The sequence below is a fragment of the Heterodontus francisci genome, chromosome 5 (assembly GCF_036365525.1).
Source record: "Heterodontus francisci isolate sHetFra1 chromosome 5, sHetFra1.hap1, whole genome shotgun sequence".
Lineage (NCBI taxonomy): Eukaryota > Metazoa > Chordata > Chondrichthyes > Heterodontiformes > Heterodontidae > Heterodontus > Heterodontus francisci.
Genome location: NC_090375.1, coordinates 181,981,279 through 181,991,729, shown reverse-complemented (window position 1 = coordinate 181,991,729; position 10,451 = coordinate 181,981,279). Strand labels below are relative to the sequence as shown.

Below are 10,451 nucleotides of genomic sequence, written 5' to 3'. Positions count from 1 at the left end.
CCACATTTAAGAAAGGATATACTTGTATTGGAGGCAGTACAGTGAAGGTTCACTGGATGGATCCCTGGAATGAAGGGTTTGTCGTATGAGAGGCTGAGTAAATTGGGCCTATATTCTCTGGACTTCAGATCTCATTGAAACAAAAAAGATTCTAAAGGGGCTGGATAAGGTAGACACAGAGAGATTATTTCCCCTTGTTAGGGAATCTAAAACACGATGGGCACAGTCTCAGGATAATGGGCCGATCATTTATGACTGAGATGAGGAGAAATTACTACACTCAAAGGGTTGTGAATCTTTTGAATTCTCCATCCCAGAGAATTCTCCATTGTTGAATTCTTTTAAGGCTGGGATAAACAGATTTTTGGTCTCTGAGGGAATCAAGGGATATGGTGAGCAGGAGGGAAAGTGGAGTTGAATCCTAAGATCAGCCATGATCATTTTGAATGGTGGAGCAGTCTCGGTGGGTCATATGGTCCACTGCTGCTCCTATTTCTTGTGTTCTTGTTCACCAATGGTGGAGCGATTGAAATCAGGGATGCACAAGAGGTCAGAATTAGGGAAGTACATATATCTCAGAGTGTTGTGGGGCTGCAGGAGATTACAGAGTCGGGGAGGGGCGAGGCCACGGAGAAGTGTGAAAACAAGGATGAGAATTTTAAAATCAAGACAATTGCTTGACCGGGAGCCAATGTAGGTCAGTGAGCGCAGGGGTGATGGGGGAATGGGAATTGGTGCAAGTTAAGACATGGACATCAGAGTTTTGGATGACCTTCCAAATGACCTTTGTGCTTTCAAAAGGTATTTGATACAGTGCCACACAACAGACTTGTGAGCAAACTTGTAGCTCATGGAATAAAAGGGACGGTAGCAAAATGGATATGAAATTGGCCGAGTGACAGGAAACAGAGAGTCGTGGTTAATGGATGTTTTTCGAGCTGGAGGAAGGATTGTAGTGGAGTTCCCCAGGGATCAGTTTTGGGACCCTTGCTTTTCCTGATATATATTAATGACCTAGACCTTAGTGTACAGGGCACAATTTCAAAGTTTGCAGATGGTACAAAACTTGGAAGCATTGTGAACTGTGAGGAGGATAGTGTAAAACTTCAAAAGGACATGGACAAGTTGGTGGAATGGGCAGACAGGTGGCAGATGAAGTTCAATGCAGAGAAATGTGAAGTTATTCATCTTGGTAGGAAGAACATGGAGAGACATTATAGAATAAAGGGTACAATTCTAAAAGGGTTGCAGGAGCAGAGGGACCTTGTGTATATGTGCATAAGTCATTGAAGGTGGCAGGACAGGTTGAGAGAGGGGTTAATCAAGCATACAGTATCCTGGGCTTTATTAATAGGGGCATAGAGTACAAGAGCAAGGAGGTTATATTGAACTTGTATCAGACATTAGTTCGGCCTCAGCTGGAGTATTTCATCCAGTTGTGGGTGCCGCACTTTAGGAAAGACGTGAGGGCATTGGAGAGAGTACAGAAAAGATGCATGAGAATGGTTCCAGGGATGAGGAATTTCAGTTATGAAGATAGATTGGAGAAGTTAGGAGTGTTATCCCTGGAGAAGAGAAGGCTGAGAGGTGATTTGGTAGAGGTATTCAAAATCATGTGGTGGACTAAAGGCCTGCTCACATCGTGAAAATTAACCCGACCCAAACCAACTGAACCACAGTGGACCCGAGCCCAACCCGGCCCGAGTCCCTCCGATTTTACCCCGAGCCTGGCCCAACCCAAGCCCGACCCCGACTCGACCTGACCCGGGTCCGACCCGCCCATGCCTTTACTTACCTTCTAACTCAGAAACCGCAGGAAGCTGCAGAGCATGTATGATGACATCATAGTGACGTCACTCGCTCACTGTGCAGACTCAGTTTCATCCCAGACTTCCAGCTCAGGTAAGTTCTTTAATTTCAATATTTACCAGCAGAGCACTTACCGTGTGTGTCTGGCCCAACCCAGCCCGACCCGAGCCCAAAAGCCAGACCCAGAAGAGGGGCCTGACCCGACCCAAACCTGACACATGTCGTCGGGATCCGTCGAGTTCGGGTCGGGTAGCAGGCCTTTAGTCTGGACAGAGTAGATAGAGAGAAACTGTTCCAACTTGTGAAAGGATCAAGAACAAGAGGGCACAGATTTAAAGTATTTGGTAAGAGAAGAAAAAGTGAGGAATAAATTTTTCACGCAGCTAGTGGTTAAGGTTTGGAATGCGCTGCCTGAGAATGCGGTGGAGATAGGTTCAATTGAAGCATTCAAAAGGGAATTGGACAGTTATATGAGAAGGAGGAATGTGCAGGGTTACGGGGAGAAGGTGGGGCAATGGAACTGAGGGAATTGCTCTTTCAGAGAAGCAGTGCGGACTCAATGGGCCGAATGGCCTCTTTCTGCACTGTAACGATTCTGTGATTCTGTGACCTCAAGTTTATGGAGAGTTGAATGTGCGAGACCTGCCAGGAGTGTGTTGGAATAGTCAAGTCTAGAGATAACAAAGGCATAAATGAGGTTTCAGCAGCAGATGAGCTGAGACAGGGGCAAAGTCTGGCATTGATACGGAGGTGGAAATAAGCGGCCTTAGTGATGGCACGAATATGAGGTCGGAAGCTCATCTTGGAGTCAAACGTGACACCAATTTTGCGAACATACATAATCTCAGACTGTTGCCAGGGAGAGGCATGGAGCTGATAGCTAGGGAACGGAGTTTGGAGCAGGGACCAAAAACAATGGCTTCCATCTTCCCAATATTTAATATTTAAAGACAAATCAAAGAAATCTAGTATATCCCTAATTGGGTGGGGCCCCTCACCAATAGACGGCTTTGTAAGTAGCAAGAGTGGGTTAAAAAAGTTTAATTTGCTGGGAGGCTGATTTTCTGGTAGGCAATGTCAGGGTGAATAATGAAACTATTATGGGAATTAAAATTTAAATGTTAATATTCTTTTATAAGATTTACATCTCCAACTTTATTGGGTGCCCAGGATGTGTGTCTAACCCACAGAAGCTGGATGCATGGATGACTTGGAAGGAGAACATAGGCTTTCTTTTAGTGTTTTCATGTACCCTTTGTTGTGTGATTGCCTTTAAGAATAATGCACCTTTACGAATTTAGTATGCTAATGAACTGAGTCCCAGGATGCAGTCATGTAACTACATGCCAGTCTCTGTAACAGCAAGAGGCAAATTCTGTAAATAGTTAGCTCTGTGCTGTATATAATACTTAGCTGTTAATAAACCTGTTTTGAGACCTTCAACCAACTGACCCCCACGCATCTCATTTAAGTTGCATCAGACAACTTGGAAAATCTTCTCATTACATCCTTTGCGGCATTTTATGCATTCATTGGTTTTGCTGCGTGTCCTCGATTTTTGAGATTTTTTCCCACTAATATCTACTGGTTACTGCCAATGGACGTGGCAACACGCAAAGAGGTAACGATGGATGGGTATTCCCTCGGAGGTTCCAAACATGCTGCATTAGAAGAGTTCATGAGCACCCAACAAATGCAGTGCAATGGCCCCTGAGACGTTTTGGCCGTACCTGTCACTGCCCTGGAACCCAGACCCGGACATGTCAGATGAGACCTCTGCTCGCCATGTCGGTGTCACAAGACCACTTTCTTCTGCAGGCTAGTTTACAACATCTGAATCAGGGATGGCTTCTCCTGTGGAGGCTGCCACAGTACAAAACTTCCAAGCCAACCCAGAAGACATCGGTCACACTTGGCAGTCTGTAGCCAGGTATCAACTGATTTGTTTGCAAGGGGCAATGCTTCCATCACAAATATACAGACATGGGCATCAGACTTCTTCATATCAACACTGTGGCATTCATGAAGAAGAAAAGCTCTTTGTATCAATCCCATGACCGATTAGTGACCATTAAGCCATTCTTGCTTCAATGTGCAGTCTTCCATGTTGCCCACATTATTTGATGGAGAAGAAACTGTTCATTCAGATGCAAGCCACATGGTGAAGAATGAAGCTAGACACAGATTATTTTCTTGATCATTCATTAGTAGAAAGCAACATTACATATCTCTGAAGAAGGGTCACTGACCTGAAACGTTAACTCTGCTTCTCCCTCCACAGATGCTGCCAGACCTGCTGAGTATTTCCAGCATTTCTTGTTTTTATTTCAGATTTCCAGCATCCGCAGTATTTTGCTTTTATTATTACATATCTCTACCTACTGTTCAATCACCCGTGTCCCAACAGGCTCTCTTTATATGACCTGAAAGTCCTTCATTAGACAATACCCTTCACCTGTGTATCTTTAACAATATAATTAACCTACCATTAACAGAAACACTGTAAGGAACAGGGCCAATGTCTATATCCTGTTGACCCTACTGAGAAACCCCTAACAGCAGAGATATTTCAGCATCTGTTTGTTGTTCCTCAGCTGTCACCTCCATCTTCAATAAAAGTGTGCCATGTAATTTGGGAAAACAATGAAAAGGTATATGCAAGTGGCTACACACCATGTTTGAAAAGGCATTTCCCAGAGGGTGTGGGTGTTCCCATATTCTGTTTGTGCCATGTTAGATTAGAACCTACAAGAAATATGTATAAAAGTGAGCAGCACATTCACCCCTTGCTCCTGATAACCAACATACTTCTTCCTCATCTACAATGAGGTAGGAGGTACCTGGATGCCTGCACCTACATGATTGGCAACTGTGCTCCATTCAGCTTGCCCTTGTATGTTTACTACGGCGGCCTTCAGCTCCCAAATGGGTCTAACCTCCTTTGGTACACTCGCTGCAGTAGGACCTCCATCTCCACAACAACAAAGGGAGCAGTTTCACCCGCATGTCACTGCTGTGCCAGTGTGAACAATTAGTCAACTTGCCTGCCACTCTCACAATTTCCACTTTTTAAGAGCTTCTGCCTCACCAGATTTTACACTGTGCTGCTAGGTGGGCTACAGACCAGGTTCTCTTGTGTATCCGGGCTCTTCATATTAGGAGGCACATCTTAGAATGTAAAGGGAACTGTCATGATACCTTCATTGTGCAGCATTCTACTGCAACATGGCCTAACCCTATGCCACCAATGTGTGGTGCCACAGTTTTGCTTGGGATTGCAAAATCATGCCTTTTATCTTTGCCTGCAAAATACACCTCTGTTACATTTTAACCAAATGTGTTAGCAAAAATGAGATATTAGAGATTAATACCTTTATGCACGGCTGGAAGCTAAAAAATACAAGTCAATTTTGTGCCATTATAGAGATCACAGCAGAAAATTTGTCCAACTGTCTGCAGCACATGAGAATTTTTTGGAAATAAAAATGCAGCTGCATTGGCCGGGAATCGAACCCGGGCCTCCCGCGTGGCAGGCGAGAATTCTACCACTGAACCACCAATGCGAACGCTATGCAAGTTAGCGCCGTCTTTGCTCATATGAAGAACTTCACAAGAAATTAGGTTTCTTTTTCCCAAATAGTGTTCTGATTTTCTGCATTCTATTTAAAGCAAAGCATGAAGATAAGCAAATTTTGATTGTCTCTACAGAGCACCATCTATGGAGAGAGAAGCAAAGCTAACATTTAAGGTCAGTGACCTTCCATCAGAACTCTAGTCTATCTGTGTTTTTCGTCCTGCACCTCATGTCCACCATTAAATGGTCTGTCGAGTACACCTATTAATGTGATTGATTCATTATCCATATGGATTCTTCTTGTATAATAAAAAACTAAAAGTGCTGAAAATACTCAGCAGGTCTGGCAGCATCTGTGGAGAGAAGTAGAGTTAACTCTGCCTATCTCTCCACAGATGCTGTCAGATCTGCTGAGTATTTCCAGTACTTTGTGTTTTTCTTTCAGATTTCCAGCATCTGCAGTATTTTGTTTTTATGGATTCTACTTTTGTCTTGCTGATAGCTGCGTCCCTTTTTTCTACTGCCATTCTTATCCCGAATACGTACAGCTACTCCACCTCCCCTTTTCCCCCTCTCTATCTTTTCTAAGTATGTTAAACTCTGCAATCTTTTAACTCCCAGTCCTGATTTTTCTGAGTTATGCCAGCTACCCGGCATACCTCCAGGGTGGCAGCAGGAAATTCATTAGGAGCTGATCTACAAGCTCCCCACTATCCTTGCTCATTTCCAGGATTATTTTTGCCAGAGGTGACAAAGGAATAATGGAATATGTCCCTCCAGATATGGAAAGTGCTAGAAATTCCATCGAAGGCCCATCAATGTCTGGAAGAGAAATCTTTGTTAATGTTTTGTGTGGGGATCTGCATCAAAGTGTTGACTGGATACAGTGTAAATCACAGTCATTGTTGTCCTGAACCTACTGTTAATTCACACATTGCAGCGGTGTCCTGGAGTGATTTAAAGCAATGAGCACATCTCTGCCCATGGTATATTTGTACCTTCGGTTTCTGGAATTACCACAGCAATTTGCTTCACAATGCTTGGGTTTGAATGGAGCCAGTTGTTACATGCATAGTTCTGGGTATCATTAATAATCCTATTAAAGTGGTAAACATGAACATAAGGAACTCCATTAATTTCACTCCAATTTACCATGAATAAAGTGGTCACCTCAGCGCCTTCAACTTATTAAAAATTGAATTTTGCGTGACTTTCCGAAATTCGGTGGCACAAGCCAAAGCGTTGAGTTTGGTGCCAATCTGATGGCAGCAGCAACCAAGAAATGATTCTCCTATCCCTGATATAGACATTGAGGCAATTTCGGCAAGAAGTGGGATGAGCAATAAATGCTGGCCTTGCAAGCAATGCCCACATCTTGAGAAAAGAACACCATATACGCACAAAAACTTCCTTACCAATGACAGGCAAAGGACACACAAAAAGGAGGATGCACTTTGGGGGGAATTGAGAGTCAAAAAGAAAGCAAGGGGTGTGTTTTAACCTTTTCTGCTCACAGACACAGGGCGGGTGGGCAGTTAAAACTGAGGGGATTACTCACCCACTCAGAAGTCACCCAGTTCCCACCGCCTGCTGTCCTAACCTGTGGGGTTCTGCAAATGGCTGGTGCACCCGCCTAAACAGAAGGGGGGAACCTCATGAATCTGTGCTAATTAAAGTCCTATTTCTTCAATAACACCTCGATTGCATTTTAACATGGGCTTGTGCCAGGTAAAATCATGAAGTAGGGAGAAGAAGCACAAAAGGTTAAATGGGAAACCTTCCTTTGTTGGCCCAGGAGGGATAAGAGTGGTCTCAGCTGCTCCAGCCCACCCTCCCCTCCTACTTTCCTTTCACAAGACTCTCCCAAAATCACTTCCTGCCACTTAGCTGCAGGAAGACAGCTGCTCTGCATCCTCTCCCCACCTGTTCTGGGATGGGAAGTGGACCAACAGAATATAAATGATTCCTGGCCATTAAAACTCTGCTCCTGCTGAGAGGCAGGGAATTAACTCGTTTGAACACTCTCCCGCCAGAAACCCACTCCGAGGAAAACGCCATCCCAAATCAGCTCTAACAATATCCTTATTACAATAGCTGTCATATGGGTTCATAATATGTGGTTGGTATAAGTGTGTTTCTTTGTACATTAACAAGTTTCCATGATGTCAAAGTTTCTCTTGCTTTACTATATTGTAGAAATAGGATTACTATTGTGATCTCGCACCCCGCTGCAGCAAAATTTGAAATGTTAGGTTGTGAGGAATGTGTTTCTGCTCTTGTTATTACTGCATCACCTTCTGCAATCAGTGTGAGATCTGAATTATTCTCCTGTTTATAATTTCTCTTGGTTGAAATTCTTGGTTTATATTCACAGACTTAATTGCAATCTTTTTGTGATCACTGGTGAATCCGTTTGTGTGAAGGAAGATGGAATTTTCAAGCACCATGCATTGCAGCCAGTGTAGAGAATGGAAGAGCTCCCAGTCAACAATATATGTGGAATATTTTCCACACAAGGTATGATAATTTAAGAATATCACTCCAGCACTGCACTGATGTGTCAGATTAGGTTATGTGCTCAAATCCCTGGAGTGGGTCATAAACCGGGATTAATCCTCTATCTGAGGTGAATTAATTGACCATAGCTGAGATTGGATTAGGACACTGCAACTGACCTTCCGAGTCCTGGTGGAATAGGGAGATGGAACTGAGGCATCAGCCAGGGTTATTGTTCATGATCGCCATCTAGTGATCTCTGCAGGAAAGTGCCTGTGTATGGAAGTTGCACAAGAACAGGAACAAGCTGGGCTATGATGCCCGATCCTCATCCCATCTCAGTGTCAAATAGCCTGCTAACACTCCAGGGTCAAAATTGGATACCCCCACCCCCCCCCCCCCCCGCCCCCCCAGGAAATGGGCATTGAGCAATTAACCTGCACCTGTTTCTTCCAATGCAGGTAGCATGCAAACTTTGTGCTGCCTGTTAATTGACAGTATTGCAGGATGCAACCAGTGCTAAGCGCGCTGCTGAGTGGTTGTACATCTGAGCAGGGGGCACAAGATCGGGAGAGTCTGGCATCAGTTCCAACGAGTCTGCACTATTAAAGCTAGTCTGCACCTCTTAAAGGGGTGGTAACTTTTGGCTGCAGCAAGGGCTAGAAGCATTGTAAGAGTGAGTTTGACCTGGGAAAGGCACAAGAATGGTACAACATAGAGAATTATAGAGTCATTTACAGCACAGAAGGAGGTCATTTGGCCCATCGAGTCCATGCCAGCTCTCCACAGAGCAATCCAGTCAGTCCCACTCCCCCTGCTCGATCCCCGTAGACCTGCAAGCTTATTTCCTTCAAGTGCCCATCCAATTACGTTTTGAAGTCATTGATTGTCTCTGCTTCCACCACCCTCGTGGGAAGCCAGTTCCAGGTCATTACCACCCACTGTGTAAAAAAGTACTTCCTCATATTCCCCCTGCATCTCTTGCCCAAAATCTTCAATCTGTGTCTGCAAACAACCCTCCCTGCCCTCAACGTGTGATGGAATATAGATATAATAGACTTAATTAGATAGAATTTAGAAATAGTTAAAATATTATACCTTTTAGAATTAAAGATTGAATAAATGGTCAGGTTTTCAAGACTCACTGACATTCCCCTTTAAGAAAGTAAAGTTAAAACATATCAAGGTCCCTGTTATGAACCAGAAACAAATTGGGAAATCCATTTGTGTCTCTGTTGTCAGGGGCTTGGAAGATAAACACACAGATTGAAATATCCTGCGTGACATCAGTAAGAGGTAGCAATAAACTTAATTGGTTTGTGGGGTTGTTGATGCAGACAAGTTGGCTCCGGAGGTTGCTTTGGGGTGCCATGGAAAGGGCAATTATAGATAATAAAACAATAAATGGAATGGACTTACAGGAATAAGAGGTCAAGTAAACACAATTATAAACATTTTGACCAGCTAAATGCTCACAACTTCAAGAGCAAGAGAATTCCAGTAAAACATTAAGTGGAGATGGTAGTTAAAGATATGGATTTTAAAAAGCAAGAAAAACACACGCAGGAAGGTAACATCTAAATGCTAAAAGTCAGATGACACTTCAGAAACAGTATAAACATGAGCGGTTTTGAAGAAAAGATTAGTTGTGTTGAATCCTCAACAATGCTTCTCAACTATGGGGAATTTAAGGTAAAAAGTTTACTTTAAATTTTGATGGATATTCTGGATATTCTAAGATACTTTTGCTGTAACATTAGCAAGGTTAAACTTTTGGATTCTATGTTAGAAATAAGATTATGTGTTACATCTTTTAATAATATTTGATATTGTGATATACTTATCCATTTAGAAGTGTATTGCATGTTAAATTCTTTAATAAATCGATAAAAGTTAATAATTCGTCTCATGTAGCATTCTGTATACAACTACAAAGAACCCCCTCTCTGTGTCTCTTTAAGTGGAGAGATACATATTGAAGAGAGTTCCCAGACCCTTGTAATATCTGGGATATTTATGACTGAGCCATAATTATTAAAAAGAGGCTATCCGAAAGATGGTAATATTCTCTGTTGGTTTTCTTTCTCTGAGGGAAAGCTAGATCAATTCTTTGGACCCAAATAAGTGACTATGCGAATGTGTCTGGTTTGAAATTGATTGAAGGAGATTCACAGGGATGTACTCCTGATTTGGTTTAGTCCCTATAAGGGGTTAAAGTCACAAATCACATCAAATGAACACCCTACCACCCACCCCCACCTCAGCTGGGGTCTGCCGGACTAGCCCCGGAGACTCCACCACACTTACCTGAGGTCGGGGCCTCCAGTGTGGCTCCTGGTCCCAAGCCTGGCAGTGGTCACCGCTCCTGGTGGCACTGCCTGTACTACTGAGTTGCCAGCCTTCTGAACGGGATTTCCATCCTTAAAGGGATGTGGACTCCGATGGCAGCCCATCGATATCGTCCTGTAATCTAAGGCTTTCCTCCTCACTATTTACGACACCACCAATTTTTGTGTCATCTGTGAACTTACTTATCATACCTCCTATATTCATGTCTAAATCATTAATGTTC

The 10,451-nt window shown here is 43.3% G+C and overlaps 1 non-coding gene across 1 annotated transcript; it reads right to left on the bottom strand.

The window, feature by feature from the left end:
• Positions 1–5,301: 5,301 nt before the first annotated feature.
• On the bottom strand, positions 5,302–5,372 carry trnag-gcc (transfer RNA glycine (anticodon GCC)). The gene has a single exon. It is a non-coding gene; the product is annotated as a tRNA-Gly (tRNA).
• Positions 5,373–10,451: the final 5,079 nt, after the last annotated feature.